Source organism: Podarcis gaigeae (genome assembly GCF_964106915.1).
Source record: "Podarcis gaigeae genome assembly, chromosome: 6".
NCBI classification, from domain to species: domain Eukaryota; kingdom Metazoa; phylum Chordata; class Lepidosauria; order Squamata; family Lacertidae; genus Podarcis; species Podarcis gaigeae.
In genome coordinates this window covers 68,586,504-68,606,276 of record NC_139682.1, presented here as the reverse complement: position 1 = coordinate 68,606,276, position 19,773 = coordinate 68,586,504, and the positions used below count along the sequence as shown (strand labels likewise).

The following is a 19,773-nucleotide window of genomic DNA, read 5'->3' as shown; positions in this document are numbered from 1 at the left end:
TGACACAACACCCTTTGCCCACTGCAGCTATGCTAAGTGGCCAGAGCAGTGGAGGGATTTTGAGTGAGGATGTTCAGTACAGCTGAGAAAATATCAAAGTCTTCCCGGTTGTTTGAAGAAGATAGAACATCCAAGGGAATGAATGGATGCAAAGAAGAGCTGGGAGATCTGAGCTGCCTGCAGTATCCGAAGAGATGAAAGTGACATAGCCGAGTTCACAGCAACCCAGAGAAGACAACATACTCTTGAATGGGAATATCTTTGCATACACAGGTAGCAGCATGTGTTTCTGTTAGTTGTTGTCAGCCAATAACACAGCGAACAACATTGTCATGCTTGCTCTGAGATCATGCAAGGACAGCAATATGGTGTTTTTGGGCGGGCGGTGGGGTGCATTGCCACTACGTATAATACCTAAACAAGTAAAGCAATAATAGCAGCCGCAAGGTAGGATTTATGTTCTTCTCGGCACTGCTTGATGAGACGTCTATGCAGCTGTTATTATCGGTTTGCCTCAGCCACCTGCACAGTGAAACTAAATTGCTGTAATGGCGGAGTGTCACAAACAATCATGGAAGAATTCAATTGCTCTTGTCGTGAAGCTGCAAGAAGAGTTTATTTATGTTTGCAGACCTCGGCAGGTTGTCTGCCATTGAAGGTGAGGGGAACTACAACTTCCATCACCCCTAGCCATCGGCCTTGCTTGTTGGGGCTGATGGGAATTGTAGTTCGGACACATCTGCCAGGCAAAAGGTGCTTTGCACTTGTTCTGTGGCCACACCCATGCAAAATCAACTAGCTGCTCTTCTCCTAGCACCAGAAATCTTGAGGTAGTCCCAGTTAGTTCAATGACAATATTCCTGAGCTAATTCTTCAACAATAGCATCTCATGGTTACAGCCCAGCGGAGTTTGTTGTACTTCAGAGCACAGGTGCACTTAGTTGGAGTGTAGTTTGGTTTTACCTCCTTTTTCAAGGAGTTCCACACTTTCTCCTTATCTGTTCTAATTAACATGTTGTTGAGAAATTTCCACAATTTTATGACATACACCACATTTCCCCTCTTCCTTAGCCCCTTGCCTCCAGTTCGCCAACCACAGATACGGAGAATATAAAATGCTGAAAGATAATGAAAACAATAAAGCACCAGAGATCTACAGTGATTTAGATTGTGAATTCTACTCCCGGACACGGCCAAGAAACCTCCCAGAAAACACACATACAAAGTGCAATCCTAACCATATCTACTCAGAAATAAGTCCTATTGAATGGAATGTGGTTAGGACTGCAGCCTAATACTAATACTTTTGACCGTATTACGCTTCTTGATGTCTATACTATCCTCTTTCATATTAGCAGAGACTCCTTGTCCTTGACTTCAAAGCTTTATGCAGTTCTCCCTTCTGAACTCTCATTTCTCTCTTATTTCTTATGCTTATTATGTTCCTCCTGAAGATTTCTGCTCTTTGGGACCCTCCATCCTCATTCACTCGTTTCTTACAGTGCCTGAAATCATCTTCCCATGTGCAAATGCTGTATCCTCCATTTCTTATCCTTGAAATGACTCTTAAGGCCCACGACTTCAGAAAACCTATCTATCCATGACTCAATTCCTTTCTTTCTTCCCTTTACAATATCTGAATGGTGTTTAAATTGTATTAGCTCATTATCCTATTGAGTTCTCTCATTCTTGGTTTTTTATGTAACTTACCCTTGACCATGGTTAGACTGTAAACTTATTGGAAAATGTTTAGTCTCACTCTTTAGTTATCAGGTATTTCAAAGGGCTTTTTCAATTGGAAATACCTCATGCTAAAATCAACCATATTTTCCATCTCCTTACGTCTGTAACCTCAAGAAACATAACTCTCTGAATAATAACTTTACTAATCTGTTGTACTGAAGTATAATCTAGAAAGTTAATAATGAATAGATGCAAAGTACTATTTAATAATTGGGAACTCACCAAGGTACACATACAATCAGATGGATTGAGCTAGTCATCAGTTGCTCCACCCATGAGGTGAAGACCAGTTCCATATCCAACTTCCACATCCAACTATGTTCTTGCATTTCCACTTGGTAGGTGGGTGCATTAACCTCGGTGTCTTTCCTGATGCTACAAAGAAATAGACCTTCATTCAGTTCAATTTGTCCTGGGAAGAAAGGTCTGTAATCACTCATTGAGAACATAAAAATTGTCTTATAGGTTCGTATCTATGATTCCTTTAGCCTGTCCTTCTTCTGAGCGTGACCGTGAAAGGTGCCAAAATTGATTCTGTAGAGACCATTTTACCCTCTGAAATTTAGCAACATTTTCTGATATTTTGGTTAGTCTTGTACACATTGCTGAACATGCCCCATGCTTCTAGGATCTATTCATTATTCATTTTTTTAAAAAGCATCTCTTAAATCCTTAATTAAAACTATTTAGAAGCCATTTTGGAAAGTAAGTGATATAAATTAAATCATCAACATCAATTGATGTTGATGTTTTGCGACAGTGCTCTTTTTTTGCTGCCCCTGGAAGTCATTTAGCACCGACATAACACTTTTATCAAGATATGTGTATCCTTTTCTTTTTGCATGGACCCACCCACCCACCCACAAATGATAACAGTAGCAGGTGCGACGAAACATAAAGCCAGAGAATAACATTGAGGAACACTAAGGCTGCAATTGCACACGATTCATTCTGCTTTTCATTGAAATCAATAGCACCTACTTATGAGCAAGACAGCTTCCAATTAGGCCGTGTGAGACTTGGATGCAGGCAAAGATCTCATCTGCTCCTTCCCTGTGTTAGCTGGGATTTAGAGCCCAAATTTGGTAGGTTTTTAAAAGGTTTTAAACTTATTATTTTTAATGACTTCAAAACTTGTATCTTCTCTGTTTCATATTTTTATTTCATTTCTGAATTTGCAGCAAGCTAACCAAGATAAGATGGCAAATTGCATGTATAACAAAAGGTCAAATGAGAAGTCAGCAATCAATGCCTATATCAGAAACACACAAAAGTGACCTTGTCCTGAAGTCCCCAAGATAGTTATGCTTTTGAAAGGATGCCTTCGGGAGTCAAGATCCCCATTCGTTAGGGTTTAACCCTTGCGTGCTTTTCTTGCACTTCTATCTATATCTTAGTTTATATCCTTGGGTGTTATTTAAGGAAGAGGGGAAAGCAGGGAAGGAAGTCAAGTCACAGAGCAAAAGATAAAAAAAATAATTAAAAAATGCCAAAAGAGACTAGAAGAAAATAAGCCAGAAAATGCTGATTTTAAAATGCATTACAAAAAATGTGTGGGACTAAAACTAAACACACAAATATACACACCAAGACCCAACAACCCTGCTTATTATTACGCACCCAAAGATTTATTATGTTTTCCCAGGTATTATAAAATGTCTGCTTTAAACAAATGGTCTCCCTAGACTTGGGTCAAAAGCATGAATCAGAAGGGGTGCCTCTGAATCTGATTTCAGTGATGAATATGCAAGCTATCAACAGTATGGTAGCTATTTCCAGATGTAGACTGTGAAATACAGGTGTGGGCATTTGGATCTTATTTATCATGTAGATGGTACTTTCAATATGCAGACAGGGTTACCATCTGGTATGATTTTGGCAAAGAGAGCCCAGAAAGAGTAAAAATATATATCCCAGGGTGGTGATTGGGGAGCAGGGGACCCCCAGCAATTTGCAACTAATGAAATGTGTACAGTATTCTGTAAAAAGAACCACTTGAAAACTGAATACTTTGTGAAGACATTGTGTTTCCTCAAGAGAGAGTAGAGTATTTGCCTGTGACAAACATGCAGATGACACTCGAAGTAAGATGATGAATTTGCTGCAATAGGATGGAGGTTGTTATGAGCACTTAAAGTTATAGCACTTGAAGTTGAAAATCTTTTAGGGCTGTATTGTTTTGCCTCCACCCACTTTCTTTGACAATAGGACAGAGCTGTTTCCAGAGCTACTCAACGGAGGAGGATGTATCAGTCGGTTAACATGAACACTTCCCATTCGAGGCTTCAGCACTTCAGTTTATCACTTCAGCCATTGGATTTAGGACTAGGACATTAACCAAGAGGATGCTGCTCCTCCTCTTGGATAATAATTTTATTATTTATACCCTGCCGATCTGGCTGTGTTTCCCCAGTCAATCTGATTTGCTTCCAGCACAAATAAAACATAATAAAACTTCCTGATGCAGGGCTGCCTTCAGATGTCTTCTAAAAGTTGTGTAGTTCTTTATCTCCTGATGGCTTTTGCATGGCAAAGGGATCCCTTCCTTGGCTAAAACACAGAGAATGCCATGTTGCGTGGATCAGTGTCATGACCCAGGCCAAAGCAGTGTGCTGATCGATGATTGTAGTTGTAGTTGTAGACATTGTATGATAACCAATGTTAGTCCTACTCCAGCAGATCCATTAAAATCCATACACTTAAGTAAATTAGTTGGATATCACTCATTACGGTTAGGAGATGAACACTTTCCTTGGGAAGGCTGTTTCGATGCCTTCCCAATGCTGCGTGTAACATGTGATCTAATGCATTATCAGGTCAGTGAACGTTTATGCACACACACAAGACATGCAAAATGATCAGTTTGACGTCAAGTATGAATGCAAAATAGATCTCCCAGGAGCAGCAGAACTTTGTGCCCATGTTCATCCCACCCAATTGCCAAACAGAGACTGGATATCTCTGATGTGTTAACTACACTCTAGTACGAAGGTCCTGGGACAGTAGAACTTTAAAACAGCAGGAGTAAAAGTTGAAGACTGGACTTCTGAATGTTGGTCGAAGTAATATTTGTATTACGTGAGCACAGGGTTTTCTTTGGGTGGCTTTACGTAAACAAACTGGAGTCTCGCTGATATTAATGAGGTAGCTTTCTACACCCGCATTGTGTATTGTGATTGGCTCGTGACTGGCTATGGCAGCCTGGGGGCCTAATGTCTTTTACGCTACCGAAGTTCTATAACATTCATTATTCTGTGTCAAGCCAAAATTACCTTGCAGGGGCATTGCATAATGTCTGGCATATTAATCATTAGAGATATTTTTGAAGCACTCAATTACATTATGAAGGCTGGGTTATGTTCTTATCTTTCTAATGGTCACATGTAAAGCACCGAGGCCCCCTATTACTGTGTAATAAGAAATGCATACCCGGCAGAATAATGCATTATGCACATCCTCATCTATAGGACGGAAAGGTCAGCCAGCAACTTGAATATTTTCACTTAAAAGAGTTCATTAGAAAGAATTGCTTTATCTTTTCAATATGTCCTAACAGCATGCTATCACTTTACAGAACCAGATTTCAACTATTTTATTCTATTCAAAGCAGAATGAATTGCATCAATTTGGCTGAGGCACATTCATTTTGAGGTTATCAATTCAAAAGTGTTTCAGGATACATTTAAGAGGGCCTTTGTTGCCAAGATTTTAAAAAAACAAATAAAAATAAAATAGCAAATGTTGAAAGTATGCAGCCTACTTACCTTGGAGTAACCCCATCTACTCTAACCAAACTACCTGGGCGGTGCATTGCAGTTCTAACTATTTCATATCCTAAGCGAATAAGGACAAGCATTTACTTTCATTTGCAGATTCTGGCATTTCTAGCAGGTGTTGAGTTCATAGAAATTCGCATTTAGGGGAATTCACACTCACTTCCACAAAGCAGGAACCCTGCTGAAAGTGTTAGCGATTAGCAAAAGCTATCCAATAAAAAAAAGAGAGAGCCCAAATGTGAACAGCATTGTGTGTCAGGCTTTTTCTTCTTCTTCTCGTATTCATTGAAAATGTATATATTCAAAACATTTTTTACAAAACATTTTTTATTATACAAGAACCATTAAACACTTATCCAGCAGTACAGCTAATGGTACTTGGGCTATCCATTGACCTTAGACATGAGCTTCAGTGTTCAAACATATTTCTTAATGTAACCTCTTCACTGAGACGATTGAGCAGTAGGTATAACAAGGTCTTGATTTAGGTCAATAACATAGCTAAAGAAAGGGATCCATGTTTCTCAGAAGGTGTCCCTTATCATTATGCCTTTAATTGCCCTCCTGTGTCTGGTGAGACCCCCAGACATTGCTGTATCCCAGATATTATTTTCCCATATATTGAGGAGTATTTCAGTCTGGTTCATCCATTGTTGAGCTATCACTATTTGTGCTGCTGGTTCATGGTGGTGCAGGGTGGAGCCCAGGTCTATGTCCAAATACAGTAGTGCTAAGGCAGGATTTGGAAAAAGAGGTTGGCTTGTAATTGCATATATAATGGAGAATACTCTCTTCCATAAGTTTTTTTTTTAACATGGGGCCATTCCCACCAAACATGAATAAATGAACCAAGTTTTCCACAACCCTTTAAGCATAAAGGAGAAAGGTAGGGATAATTTTTTGCCAGTCTGACTGGTGTCCAATCTTTTCCCCCCGTATAATTTTTTAAATTAATTTTAGTAAAATGTACTTTTCACCCTATGTTTTGTTGTATGTTTGTGTGTGCATACACACACTTGGGATAGCATTCAGCAATGCACCATTTTTATTTTTTAAAAAAAGGGTCCGGCTAACATTAATAGGGAAAATCTGGAACACATCCTATTTTTTATTCTTTATGTTTTGCGTGGAGGGGAGCACTGCGCATAGGCTTCCTTACCTATGAGCCTGGTAATGTGTTTCATTTAGCACTTGCTGCCTTCTTGCCAAGGATGCTGCCTCAGGGCAAACTCTGGCTGTGCTGATTGCTGCTCTCAACTTTCCATTTATTCGTTTTTCAACCTCTAAATGCATACACAGAGGCTTACCAAGCGTATGCTAAGGTTCCAGCACTTCCTTCTCTGAAGGAGACTCGAAAGACTCTTCTTGGACTTTGCACACCGTGGGGACCTGTGAGTAAATGACAGACTCGATTTAAAGAAGAAGAGCTGGCCTCTGGGAGACTTTAAGCAGAGGACCCAATCTGCCTGGCATTTGTGCCTGTGTGTCCCTCCTCCGGTGTGTACACACGTGTGTGTGCAGGGCAAAAAGCAGCAGGCTAAATTGCCTGAGAATCCATTGGGGTCTCGGCTGAAGAATAAAAAGTTAACAGAAGCAACTGAGGTACCATGAGCCCCACAGTAGGATGCAGAAGAAGCCAGAAGCTCTGGGTCCTAATGTTGACTGAGAGGAGTTGCAGCTACAGTTGGGCACACTGGTCAATTTGGGTTCCTTTCTGGCTCCCATTTTTAAGTTCAGTTCTCCACATTTCATGAACAATCTTGTGCAACTTTATCCTCAGATACACATTTTGTGTGTGTGCAATTTTGCCCAATAAAGACATTTCACAAGGCAATTTCCCCCAAATACATTGCATCGTCATGAATATAGGCACTTTTATGCACATTTGGCCCTGGTATATGCAATTATGCACACACTGCTTGGCTGGAGAACTGAGCCGCAAAATCTAGAGAAGTGCAACTTGGAAGGGATAATTGTATCTCAGTTGTTTTTTTTTTATTGTTTTGGAAAATGTGAATTAGGTGGGTTTGCCTTTAAGTGTGAATGGAGTTTCGCCTCCATTTTAGCAGCAGCTCCGTGATAGAGATGATGGGTTGTATGAAGAAGGTCCAAGCTCCATCCTTGGTATCTCCAGCCAGGGTGGGGAAATATGCCTTCTGGAACCCTGGAGAGTTGGTGGCAGTCAGCTGAGTTGGTGTAAGGCTGCAAAGAAAGCTTTGACTACATACTATGTGTCAATACTTTCATTGATCACACTGTTCTGTGGACCACTGGTGGACAAATTTGAGGCAATTGAGAAGAAGACAGGTTCTGGTTGCACCACACCTGTTGCAACACCTTTTTCTTGGCCTTGCCGTTGCTTTTTAAAAGGCTTTGGTGTTGCCTCTTAACAGTGGTTGAATTATGCAGGGAAACTTAAGGGAGTTCTCTGTGAAGTCGACACAGCCCTCCTACTGACTCTGCCTAATTTTAGCCACATCAGCCTTCTAAGACAGCACTTAAGGAGGTTTGGTCAAAGGATAGAACACCTGCCATGAACTGGTAATTCTATGTTTTAGCTGCTCGGGAGGTTCAAATTCCTTTGCAGCAGCAACTTTCCAGAGATGCTACTTCTAATCAATAGGTCTAAACCACTGTGAAGAGACAAGTAAGCAGACCCCTGAAACAGAGGCATTGGAAGGGGATGCGGGGGGATGCGGACCGCCCCAGGTGTCATCGCTGAGGGGGGTGACAGTTGGCACACCGCCCACCCACAACTCCCAAGCCTACCCCGAACCGTTGATGTTTGTGTGTGGGGGGGTGACAAAAAATTTTCGCACCGGGTACCACCTGACCTTGCTACGCCTCTGCCCTGAAATGCTTTTTTTAAAGGGTGGACAGGCTCCATCTAGTCCACAAGCCATACAGTGGACTCCTGAACTTGCACCCTGCAAGTTCCTTCCTTCATGTAAAGTCAATGGGACCATGTCTGCAAACGTGGATGAGTGACATTCAATTACGTTCATGGGGAATGCAAAAAGCCACTAAGGAGGCAATTTACTGCTCTAGCCCTGTATGCAATTCTTCACTTGAAATCAATTTTTCATTATATGGGAGAGCAGTATGTTGAGTTGATATATTTGTTCTTGTAATTTGATAGAGTAGCCGGTAATGTGTAAAGCTTGTCTCTAACAGGAGGGGGAAAATGACATTTGACAAACTAGGGAAATGTGGCGGAATTTCTGCTAATAAAACAACATCATGTTTTCTGATGGAATTTCTGAGTTAATGGTGCCAGCTTACACACCCAGCGCTGAAGCTCATGAGCCCAAAATGTTTCGCATGACCCTTTTGCCAGTGTGACCAATCTTGTTACATCTGGCTAAAAAAAATGTTTGCTGACTTCAGGATATGACCTTTTGCCTCAAATACATTCCACCTGGTTTCCCTTAGTATAATGTGTTTGTGTGTGTTACTCAATGGTTGTCATTGTTATTGTTGCTTTCTTTAAAAACACACACACCCAACAATCTCAGTTTATTTTGAATTACAGTATCTGATATAATCTATGCATGTATATAAATCTAATATAGGCAACCTAGACATGTAATTTCATTATGTACATTTTTTGAAACTGTTGATTTTATCTGTATTTTGATAAACGTCTACTGTTTTCAAAACTGCTTTTTTGTTACAGCCATACTTCATGTTATGTCCGCTTCATGTTGTGTGTTTTTGTCTCGCGTCCTGCGATGACCCGGAAGTACTGAAATGGATTATGTCCGGGTTTCACCACTCACACATGCGCATAAGTGCTAAAACGTGCTTCTGCGCATGCGCAGAAGTGCTAAATTGTGCCGCGCATGTGCAGACGTGGCACTTCAGCTTATGTCAGTTCCGTGTTACAAATGGGCCTCTGGAACGGATCCCGTCTGTAACACGAGGTTCCACTGTATTTATAAAACAAATTCCTCTTTCATACCATGTTCAACTCTCTGAAGGAGAGTTGGTTTAGATGACCCGTGGGTCCCTTCCGACTCGTAAGTTTCTATGATTCTATGAAAATTAATTTCTTCATCATTAGTTGCAACAAACAAACTGTGCCCATTGCCTGCAAGAAAGCTCTGGTGCTTATTTTAGGACCATGTATTAAGGAATTAAGGAACTGCCTGACTAACGACATGTCACCCCTCGAGTGTATCACATCACTTTCCTTAATGATACGGTCTTGTTTGCACAAAAACTTTGTGTTGCTCAGCTTCTTCCTGCACACGGTGTCTTGCATTAATCATTCACCCCACCTACTGCACGACATTCAGGATGAAGACAAGCAAAGAGAGCACACCCGTTTAACTAATGCAGGCTGCAGGCCTAAAGTAAACCCACTTAGGCGTCAATCCTCTTCACCCCTCCCTAGAAGTAACCCCCACTGAACAAAGCAGGGCTTGCTACTGAGTAAGCATGCACGGGATTGCGATGCATGTCTGACCAACAAGTTTGGCGTTCCGTGCTTGAGAATTTTCTTTGCTCGAATTAAAAAACAAACAAACCTCATTCAGTCTGCAGCATGGCTACTCTTGTAACAATAAACTTATGCTATATCGTCATTCTAACGGTTTCCATATGTGAGGGTGAATTTTCCTTTGCAACCAATAAAACAATTCTTTTAGCTTGGGCTTGTTTTTAAAGAGGTAAAATGTTCAAAAAGCACAAGATGTGTACAATTAGTCTGAAACTGTCTAAACTGGCGTATATTTTGAGATTGCCCCCCTTTTCTGTCCCTGTCTAATACCATTTCAAGCATTCTATTTCTGGGTGTGTTTGCTGAGAGCTGGGGGGTGCTGTCGTATCCTGTACCCTGTGGAATTTTCAGGTCTTCCAAGTTTCCATCTCTGCTTGGCCACAAATCTTCCAGGTCTGTTAGCATGAACAAGGTTAATAGTCTCCTGAATGGATAGACAACCTAGGCAGCAGGCCTGTAAGCAAATGAAATAGCTGCATGTCTCAGATGTGGGCTATGCTATTTGGCCAGCCAAACTCTTAGCTGGAAATGACACACAGAGCATAATGGTGTAAGGTGGGGATCATCTGAGGAATGTGATGGGTAGGGATGAGTAAATCTGTCTATGTTGGTTTCTCTGAGTTTCACATTTTCCAAATCTTCAGTTCATTTCTCCATATTTTGACATCAGCTTGACTTTTTTAAAAGTCCTCATGAAAATTCATCAGCACTTTAGTGCAAAATTCTCTGAATAGGCAAATTTGCACTCCTTTTTGCCTAATACTCACATTTTGCAAAATGTACAGAATGCATTCGTTTTTGTGTTGTTTTCACCAATACGTGCATTTTAATGCACCATTTTTTTACACATTACTTGGTTGGAGAACTGCATTGCAAAATTCAGTTCACTAAGAGCATATTTCAACTAAGGAGGCCTGTCAATGGGAGTCTCGTTCAAGGATTTCCAACCACCTTCCATTGCTTGGTGCATTCCTGGCATGTGCATTTTTTGGAGCATGGCATGTTTACCCTGTGCTGGATGAAGTATGGGTTGTTGTTGTTTTGCATATGCTTGACACATACTGTTTCCCCATAGTTCCCTTAGTGAAGGAAGGATTATTCTGTTTCCAATCGTCTGTGGGGCTTGGGACTGCTAGTATGTGCCTCTACCTGACTTATCCAGATTCCAGCACCCCACACTTTCAGTTTAACTGATTGCAAATCTTCTTGTTCTACATAAGGCAATAGGAGAGCTGAAAATAATGCCAATATATTTCACATCTGACAACCAATGAGCCGCTTTGGTTTCAGATAGTACATGGGTAGACAAATCTAAAAAGCCCATGACACTAATTTTCACGACCCTCTTGCAGCAGTGGTGGCTCATTTACCAGAAGTAATGCATTTAGCACCAACTTGGCATTAACTCTGGAAACGTATACTTGATTCTGACCAAACGTAGCCTCTTAGAGCAAAATGTACAGCAGGAGACTTAGAATTGAGTATATGTTTCCAGAGTTAATGCCAAATACTTGATTTCTGGTACATGAGCCTTCATAAAGCCACTAGAGGGCCATGAAAACTTGTCTCCCAAGATTTTTAGACTCATCTACCTATGAAGTATATGAAACAAAAAAATTGGTTGGCATTGCAGCATTGGCAACAGTTGCCAGATGTGAATTCTTTTTTTCCAGTATTCCTGTTGTTGTTTAGTCGTTTAGTTGTGTCCGACTCTTCGTCACCCCATGGACCAGAGCACACCAGGCACTCCTGCCTTCTACTGCCTCTACTGCACTTTGGTCAGACTCATGCTGGCAGTTTCGAGAACACTGTCCAACCATCTCGTCCTCTGTCATCCCCTTCTTGTGCCCACAATCTTTCCCAACATCAGGGTCTTTCCCAGGGAGTCTTCTCTTCTCATGAGGTGGCCAAAGTATTGGAGCCTCAGCTTCACAATCTGTCCTTCTAGTTTTCCTACCCCACTATAATAATGAATATAACCTTTACATCCCATGCTGTGTATTTTGAGTCTCCTTTCTGGCTGTGTGCGAATAACATCAGCAGACCTCACTTGGCACTGTTGGTCATTGCCAAGGTAGCCCTTCTTCCAGCTCCTGCCAAAGGTTTGCATGTAGGGTCATGGTGGTAAAATATTTCTTTTCAACTGAATGTGTCTTAGAACTATAATGCTAGACATATGCAACCATCCTTAGCAATTTTGCCCATGCAACAGAAGAACCCATCCTGCTATATATATTTTTAAGCATCAGAAAGCTGGAAGAACCACTAGGCCTCTAGGGTGCTGTTGGTTTATCTTGTGAGGTTGTATGTATTCTCACTGAAGTATCTTGATCAAAGTGCCTAGTTGGCCACATTCTTACAGGGGTTTAAGGGCATCCTAGGCAGGCTAACTGAAACCCCCCCTCCCTATTCAGGCAGTATTGGATTATTTGATGTGGATCCCTTGGTTGCTAACTGTGAACCTGCTTATTCCTCACTTTTCTTTGGACGCAGGATGCTTCAGAGTATTGTGTTGGGCTGGATCCCAGGTCTAACAGCAGGAGACACTTAAACAGACTGTATTGTTGCAATATTTCTAATAAAAACATCTGGCCTAAGTACTCTAAGGGACGACCAGAGGGGAACCTGAAAAGCATATACACACAACCCACAGCAGCCAGCCAACTGGCCTAGAATGGATTCTTTCCTAGTGGTTAATATGTTCAGCTGCAGATGAATTCAGTTTTGACTCAGGCCAAAAGGCAATGGCTGCACCGCCAAAGCACTCTGGGTGATTTCATGGAATATGGATTGTTCAACAATGCACTTGCCAAAGACTGAACTATTCCAAACCCTACAAGTGTCCCTATTTTCCAGGGACAGTCCTGGATTTACAGAAGCTATCCCAGTTTCTGATTTGATCCCAGAATGTCCCGCTTTTCCTTAGGATGTCCCTATTTCCATTGGAGAAATGTTTGAGGGTAAGGAGTTTAGAAGACACATGAAGGAAGCCCTGTACAGGGAAGTGTTTTTTTTAAAAAAACGTTTAATCTTTTATTATGTTTTTATATGTGTTGGAAGCGGCCCAGAGTGGCTGGGGCAACCTATTCAGATGGGCGGAGTATAAATAATAAAATTATTATGAATAATATTATGGAATACAATGTCCCTGTTTTCATCGGAGAAATGTTGGAGGGCATGCTATCCCTTTTAGGACGCATTTTCAAATTTCAGTCAATGGGTGCCATGTAGAAAGCTTTCACAGAAAAGCTTATAATCTGTTAGAAATGTTGCATGAGGCTGTGCTTAGCCTTAGATACTGCCCCCCCCATTTTGTCTGTTATTTTCCTTTACCTCCTCATTTAGCACAGCTACGTGTCTGGGTTTAATCAGGAATATACAAGGAAAAGAATTACTTTTCCATATTGTGGTGCTCAACAGGACCTTTGGATATAAATGCTTGTCAAAAAGACCAACGGGTATAAGTCATGAGTGGGGACCCTCTGGCCCTACCGACATTGTTGGCCACCAGTTGGCCACCATTAGTCACAGCTAGTATGGCCAATGGTCAGGAAGGAAGGCCACAAGCTCCCCATCTCTAGTATAAATGCTACTTCAAAGGGTCTTCCTCTCATTCTTTCCTTGCTTGACAGTTCGATCCTATACATGTCTGTTCAGAAGTGTGCCTAACTGAATTCAAGGAGACTTACTCCCAGGTAAATGAATACAGTCACACCTTGGAAGTTGAACGGAATCCATTCCATAAGTCTGTTCAACTTCCAAAACATTCGTAAACCACAGCACGGCTTCTGATTGGCTGCAGGAAGCTCCTGCAGCCAATCGGAAGCCCTATCGGACATTTGGCTTCCAAAAATAGTTCACAAACCGGAACAGTCACTTCTGGGGTTGTGGCGTTCGGGAGCCAATTTGTTTGAGAACTAAGTTGTTTGAAAACCAAGGTATGACTGTATAGGACCGGAGCCAGAGATCAGCCTCGCTGCAGATGAAGAAGAATTGTTATTATTTAAGGAAAGCTGGGCAGCTGGTTCAAAACTTTAGGCAATGGAAAACTGCAAGGTATTCACATAAATTATTCTCATTCTGTTATATGATGTGAATATCACATATAATAACCACTGATTGTGCTGTTTATATATATATAACAGAAACTAAGACAAACCATAGTTTTCTAAATATCTACTGTTAACATCTATGCATCGCATCCTTCATTAAGATGCCCTGTCTTGAAAATTCATTTTGTTCTATTCCCAGCATTATCGAAGGTTTACTTTGATAGCCATCCTTACAATTTTTGTTGGAGTGCAGCTCTTTATGTCTCCAAAAGGTAAATAATACATGACAAAGATCTACTGAAGTTATGGAACCTCTGACTAGCATTTTCCTTTAAATATTAAAGATTATTTTTCAAAGTTGTTTGAACTATGATCAGTTGCATGCAACTATTTCCCTGTTAGAAGGGAAATATGCCAGACTCAGCCATTTTACCCCTTTGATATCCATGCATACTAATGTTTGGTAGGAATTCTTATTAATGATTTCAGTGCAGTCTAAACTGTACACAGTTTCTCAGCTGATTATTTAATTCTGAACGAAAGGCAAAAATTATATTGTCTGACTCGAGGTTTGCTAATATTCTGCGTATTCTTTCTTTTGCAACCAGAAGAACACGCAATTCCAACTTTGCACTTTCAATACTGACGTCCGGTTAGAGACAGAGAAGAAATTTGTTTTGTTCAGATTTTAAGCCGAGCCTTCCTAATTCACACTTTGTGAAACAACATGTGAACTGAAACACACCTGCCTTTTAAAGTTTGCATTCCTCTGAATCCTGAGATACATTTCTCCAGCCAAATAATGTGTATAAGATGTATTGGGGCAAAGTAGGCATAAAAATGATATATTAGTAGAAACAACCCACAAAAATGAATTATAGCAGCGAAAATACTTGCAACAATGTGTACATCGAGCACAATTGCAGACAAACATGTGAATGTGGATAAATTTTCACTGAAATGCTGATAAATTTTCATGGCAACTTTTTTTTTAAAAAAATGACAAAGCAATCAAGTAATGTAGAGAAATGAACTTGGCTGTAAATTCTCAAAGACCTGCTTTGCAGGCCTTTTCCCACCTGGAATAGGAGGGAGGGGCCATGACTGACTCCAGCTACAAAAGCTGAGGCTGCTGAACAGACTCTGTTGGTGGTGAGCTTGTTGGTGAGGAGTTGCTATTGCTATTAATTTTTTGTATATTTATTTTAAATCTTATATGTGGAAATTGTTCAATTTGGTTGTCTACCTTTTGATGTTTGATTTGCTGTTTTTTTTATTATTATTGCCATAAGTGTAATTATATAATTTTAAAAATATGTTGCAAGTCACTTTGAGCACGGTTTTAACTTTGCAAAGACAGCATACAAATAGAATGTTTGATTTATTGATCTTAAGATGGGGGTGGGGGGATGGGAATGCAAAATAGAAAGAATCCGATACCGACAGATTTGTCTGTCTCTATTCCAGGCCCAATCAACCCAGAAGGAGAGCCAGTGTTCCAAACCTGACTCAGCTGTGAAGCTCACTGGGTGACTTAGGCCAGTCACTGCCTCTCACCCTAACCTACCTCCCTGGATTGCTGTGGGGATTAAATGAAGAGTGGGGAAGCCATGTACGCCACCTTGAGGTCCTTGGAGAAACAAAGGGGGATACAAATGCAATAAGTAAATAAACGAGTTCTCCTGGGCAAGCCCCTTCGAAATGAATGCGAGCCACTCCAGAATTCTCTAGCACAAACTCCATTCATTTCAGTGGGTCTTGTGCTAGCGACCTTTTGCTGTGCCCTTTGGTAAAACCATAACATTCGCTGAGAAGTGCAAATAAGATTTGTTCCGACAGCATTATATGTCCCTAAACAACATCAGAACACTGTATTTTGTGAGTTGGCAAAAAATCCCAGATGCAAAGGTTAAATTTATTGTGGCAACGAAGATCCACTCTTTGCTGTATTCCCTTGCCTGATGCAGGGCTTGAGCCACACAGAAGTCTGAACATACTTGTGAAATGCAGAGTTCAAGACAGTGGTTTTGAAGAAGTTGCTCAATAGCACAGCACTTCGTAAACGCTTGGTTTTTGCTGAATGGCACTTCATGACCTGCTTGCAGGGGTCAGCAGATCACAACTTGTGTGCTAAGATCCTTGAGATAGCACAGGTATTTTTGTTTGTTTGTTTAATGTGGTTTTCATATCCAACTGGGAAGGGCAGTGTCATTGATTTTTTAAAGAAATATTTTTCTATTGTAGTAGAAGTGTTTAGAGTGTAGGTTTTCTCCAGCACTTTCCAGGCAAATTCCCTATTTTGTTTTATTGGAAGCTTTTTTGGGGAAACGAATGCTGAAAACAAAATTTGAAGATGCACTTTAGGGAGCTGCGTTTATTCATGAAGTCTATAATGATATATTTATCTTATATACAGAACCAGGCTTGTAGATAAAAATGAGGTGGGAGGAAGGAAATTACAGATGTGACTCTGAGCTCTGAGTTGAAACAGCAGACGAAGTCTTATGTAAAAACAGATTCAGTGAGGGAGCTGTGCTTTGAAAGAGATAGATTTAAATGATAGAGAAATCATGTTATTTAATAATGGATAAAGATATACCACAACGGGGATATTTGATGTAGTTGCCAACTGCTGTTATGCTCCCTATAGATAGCTTCTTTGCTAATGCCTTGAAAAATAATATTTATTTTCCTAGTGACCTTTTTTGGGCTGCCATGAATTTGTGATTATTATTTTTATAGCCTTTAGAGTTATCAGTTAGTTGTAGGGAATGACCCAACAGCAAGTTTCATCTTGGGGTATTGTGGGGTCTCTCACGCGGAATCCTAAATCGGACGATTGCTTGCTTTCCAACTGAATTCACTAAGATATATGTACAATATTCTAAAAAATGTCAGACTTTGAGACAAAGACCTTGTTCAGATGTTTACTGCAAGGCTTGGCATGGGAAGGAGTAATGGAGGCATCCTTGCTCTTCAGGTAAATCGGTGGTAGCCAATGGGGTGCTCTCTAGATGTTTTGGACTACAATGTCCATCATCCTGGACCATTGACTATGCTGGCTAAGAATGATGGGAGTTGTAGTCCAAGTCAGAAGGAAAGTAGGCTTTCAGCAGTTCTGCCTTCTCTCTGTTACCCAATATCATTTCTCTGTCTTCTCCACGTAGAAGACATACTACTTGCTTGTTCTTCCTCTTGCTTCAAGAAGGTGCTGAAGCAATGTTTGATATAAGCTTTCCATGTGGAGACCTGCACACTTTGTTCACTTACTTATCTATTTTTAAAAGCATTTACCCGGCCAGTGATCAGGGATGATGGGAATTGGAGTTGAACAACATATGGAGGTTACCACGTTGGCTTCCCCCAATCTAAAGATTTAGTATTCTTCAGCTCGGGTCATTTCTTGTCACAATTTCCTATATGCGTTTAAAATGGATCTTATTGAAAAGCCATTCTCTAATTTTGCATCCACTCTCATTATCTGGCTTCCCGTCCCCCTCAGTGTCTCATTGGCCTAGAAAAGCCCAGCTCCTTCCCTCTTGCTGCTTCTGTTCTGTTGAGCGTTGCATTCTCCACTTCTCCTGTGAGCTCCCTTCACAGTTCTCTTCATAACCAGTTCAATTATCGCATGCACAGAACTTTGTAACTTTAGTGGCTTTTCTAATTTCGGGACTTACAGTTTCTCCCCAGCTAGTAGGAAAATGAAGATTGGTAGCTGTGCATGTTACTCTGAAAGCATAGAGCTGATTTCTTTATTTTGGGTGAAATGAAAGACGATTCACATTCAGAGACCTTCATTTAGTTTGGGCCTTATTCCAAACTATCCCTCATGTAACAGGGAGAAAAAAAGATGAACTTGGGTTTGAATAAATTGTTGGACTCATTCAGGATTCAACCCTAAACAAGCTTATTAGAGAGTAAGTCTCATTGAACTCACAGATCTTACATCTGAGCAAGCAAACACCAAGGCTTCTGCTCTCTGATTTTTAGACATTACATCATCCATAATGCAGATCAGACAGAAAGACAGGATTATACCAACTACAGACAACAATTGTGAGGTAAATGGCAGGCCCACTGAAGTTAATAGACATGTCTAAAGCTACGATCCTAATCCCACTTACCTGAAAGTAAGGCCAATTTAATTCAATAGGACTTACTTCTGACTAGCAATGATATGGATCGTGCTATAACTTCTGCCCAGTTCAGGATGCAAATGCATCCGACAAAGACTCTCCTCCCTGAAAGAGAGGGGAGTGGTTGTGGACGGGAGCCCGAACACCGCTCCTAGCAGGGGGCGTCGCCCCCTGCCTCCAGCCCACCTGGCTGGCACTCACGCCCCCCCGGTGGCCGTCCAACCAGGTGCCATGGGGGGGGCGTGTCCAGCAGCCTTTATGCTGCAGTGCCAGCCATTTCCCCGGCCTCATTTCTCTTTGTCGTCCTGTGCGAGTCACCCACCCTCCACTCCCTTTGAGTTAGGGCTTAGGTCATTGGCCTTGCTATGGACCTTAGGTTGGTTGCCCTGGTTGCCCGGGGGGCCTGGTAGGAGTTTTTTCCATTTGGCATTAGGCTTTTTGGTTTTTTCGCCTACCTCATAGCAATCGTCACAACTTTTTGGTGGTATTGGTGGGTAGGTTAGGCATTGGAATAATGTGTTGTGGTGTGTCGAAGTGCTAGGTGTGGCCATCGCCTATGCCTTCAATGTCTAGGGGTATTTCATTAAAGGAATCTGGCGGTCGTGTATTCCGTCCGAAGCCTGCTTGGCGGGAGGCCATGGCACGACCCTCGGTGACATCAGGGGTGAGCCTATAGTTGGATTAGCATCAACAGGTGATGAACCCCTGGTGAATAAACCCACTTGTTTCGCGATCCAATGCCTAAGCCAATACCTTTTCATTGCTGTAATCAATAAAGTTGTGGCCTTTTCTAGCCCATTAACCTTATATCATGTGTCCCTGTGTCTTCATTTTACTTCGCGGGGGTCGGGTCCTCGAACCACAAGTTATAATTCTCATTTGTTTTACAAACTAAGTGCTATTCCCTCAAGAAATTCTTTTCCAGTTTGAAATGTAAAATAAGGTGCTACACTAGACCAGGCTGCTTTGCAGATTTTATGCAAACAATTTTTTAATATAAGCCCTTTACTCTTGGATGAAATTCTCATCCGTTGAAACTGCGGCTGATCATTGCACAGTTATTTCAACTACAAAGTCAGCTGCAGTGCAAGTGCAGAAGTTGTGGGTATTAACTTTTTTTCTCTCATTTTGAAACTAGGTGCTTAGAGCAGTCTGAACCAAGCAAGCTTTTCTTCGATGAGCATATCTTTTTGGTTGAATTCTCTTGATTGTTTCTTACTTCCCCCTCCATCCAGATCTAAAACTCTTCCTTTTTTGTTTTTGTTTTAAACCTGGCTTTGGAAGTGGGGAGCATGGGGGGGGGCAATAGAATAAGATGTATGTTCTTAGCCCATCAGGATGCATGTGGCAATTTTGCAGAATTCCCAAGATTTATCTGAGAGAGCCGATTCCAAGCTAGTTCTGAATCAAGATGGAGGTTGCCCCTCACCAATTCAAAGGCTCATGTAGGGAATGTTCTGCCTTTGGAAATTCCTATATGAAATGACCTGATATCCATCTCTCAGTGCAATGTGAAGCTTAGCTGTTCACTAGGTATTTTACTTCTTCCAAATATCATAACAATG

At 41.2% G+C, this 19,773-nt stretch overlaps 1 long non-coding RNA gene across 3 annotated transcripts in view; it reads right to left on the bottom strand.

The window, feature by feature from the left end:
* Positions 1 to 1,824: 1,824 nt before the first annotated feature.
* The window catches only part of LOC310846677, a 58,774-nt gene continuing 40,825 nt past the window's right edge, over positions 1,825 to 19,773 (bottom strand). For all 3 annotated transcript variants that reach the window (XR_014565450.1, XR_014565451.1, XR_014565452.1), the window contains exon 7: positions 1,825 to 2,118. This is a non-coding gene — a long non-coding RNA (uncharacterized lncRNA). The remainder of the gene's footprint in view (positions 2,119 to 19,773) is intronic.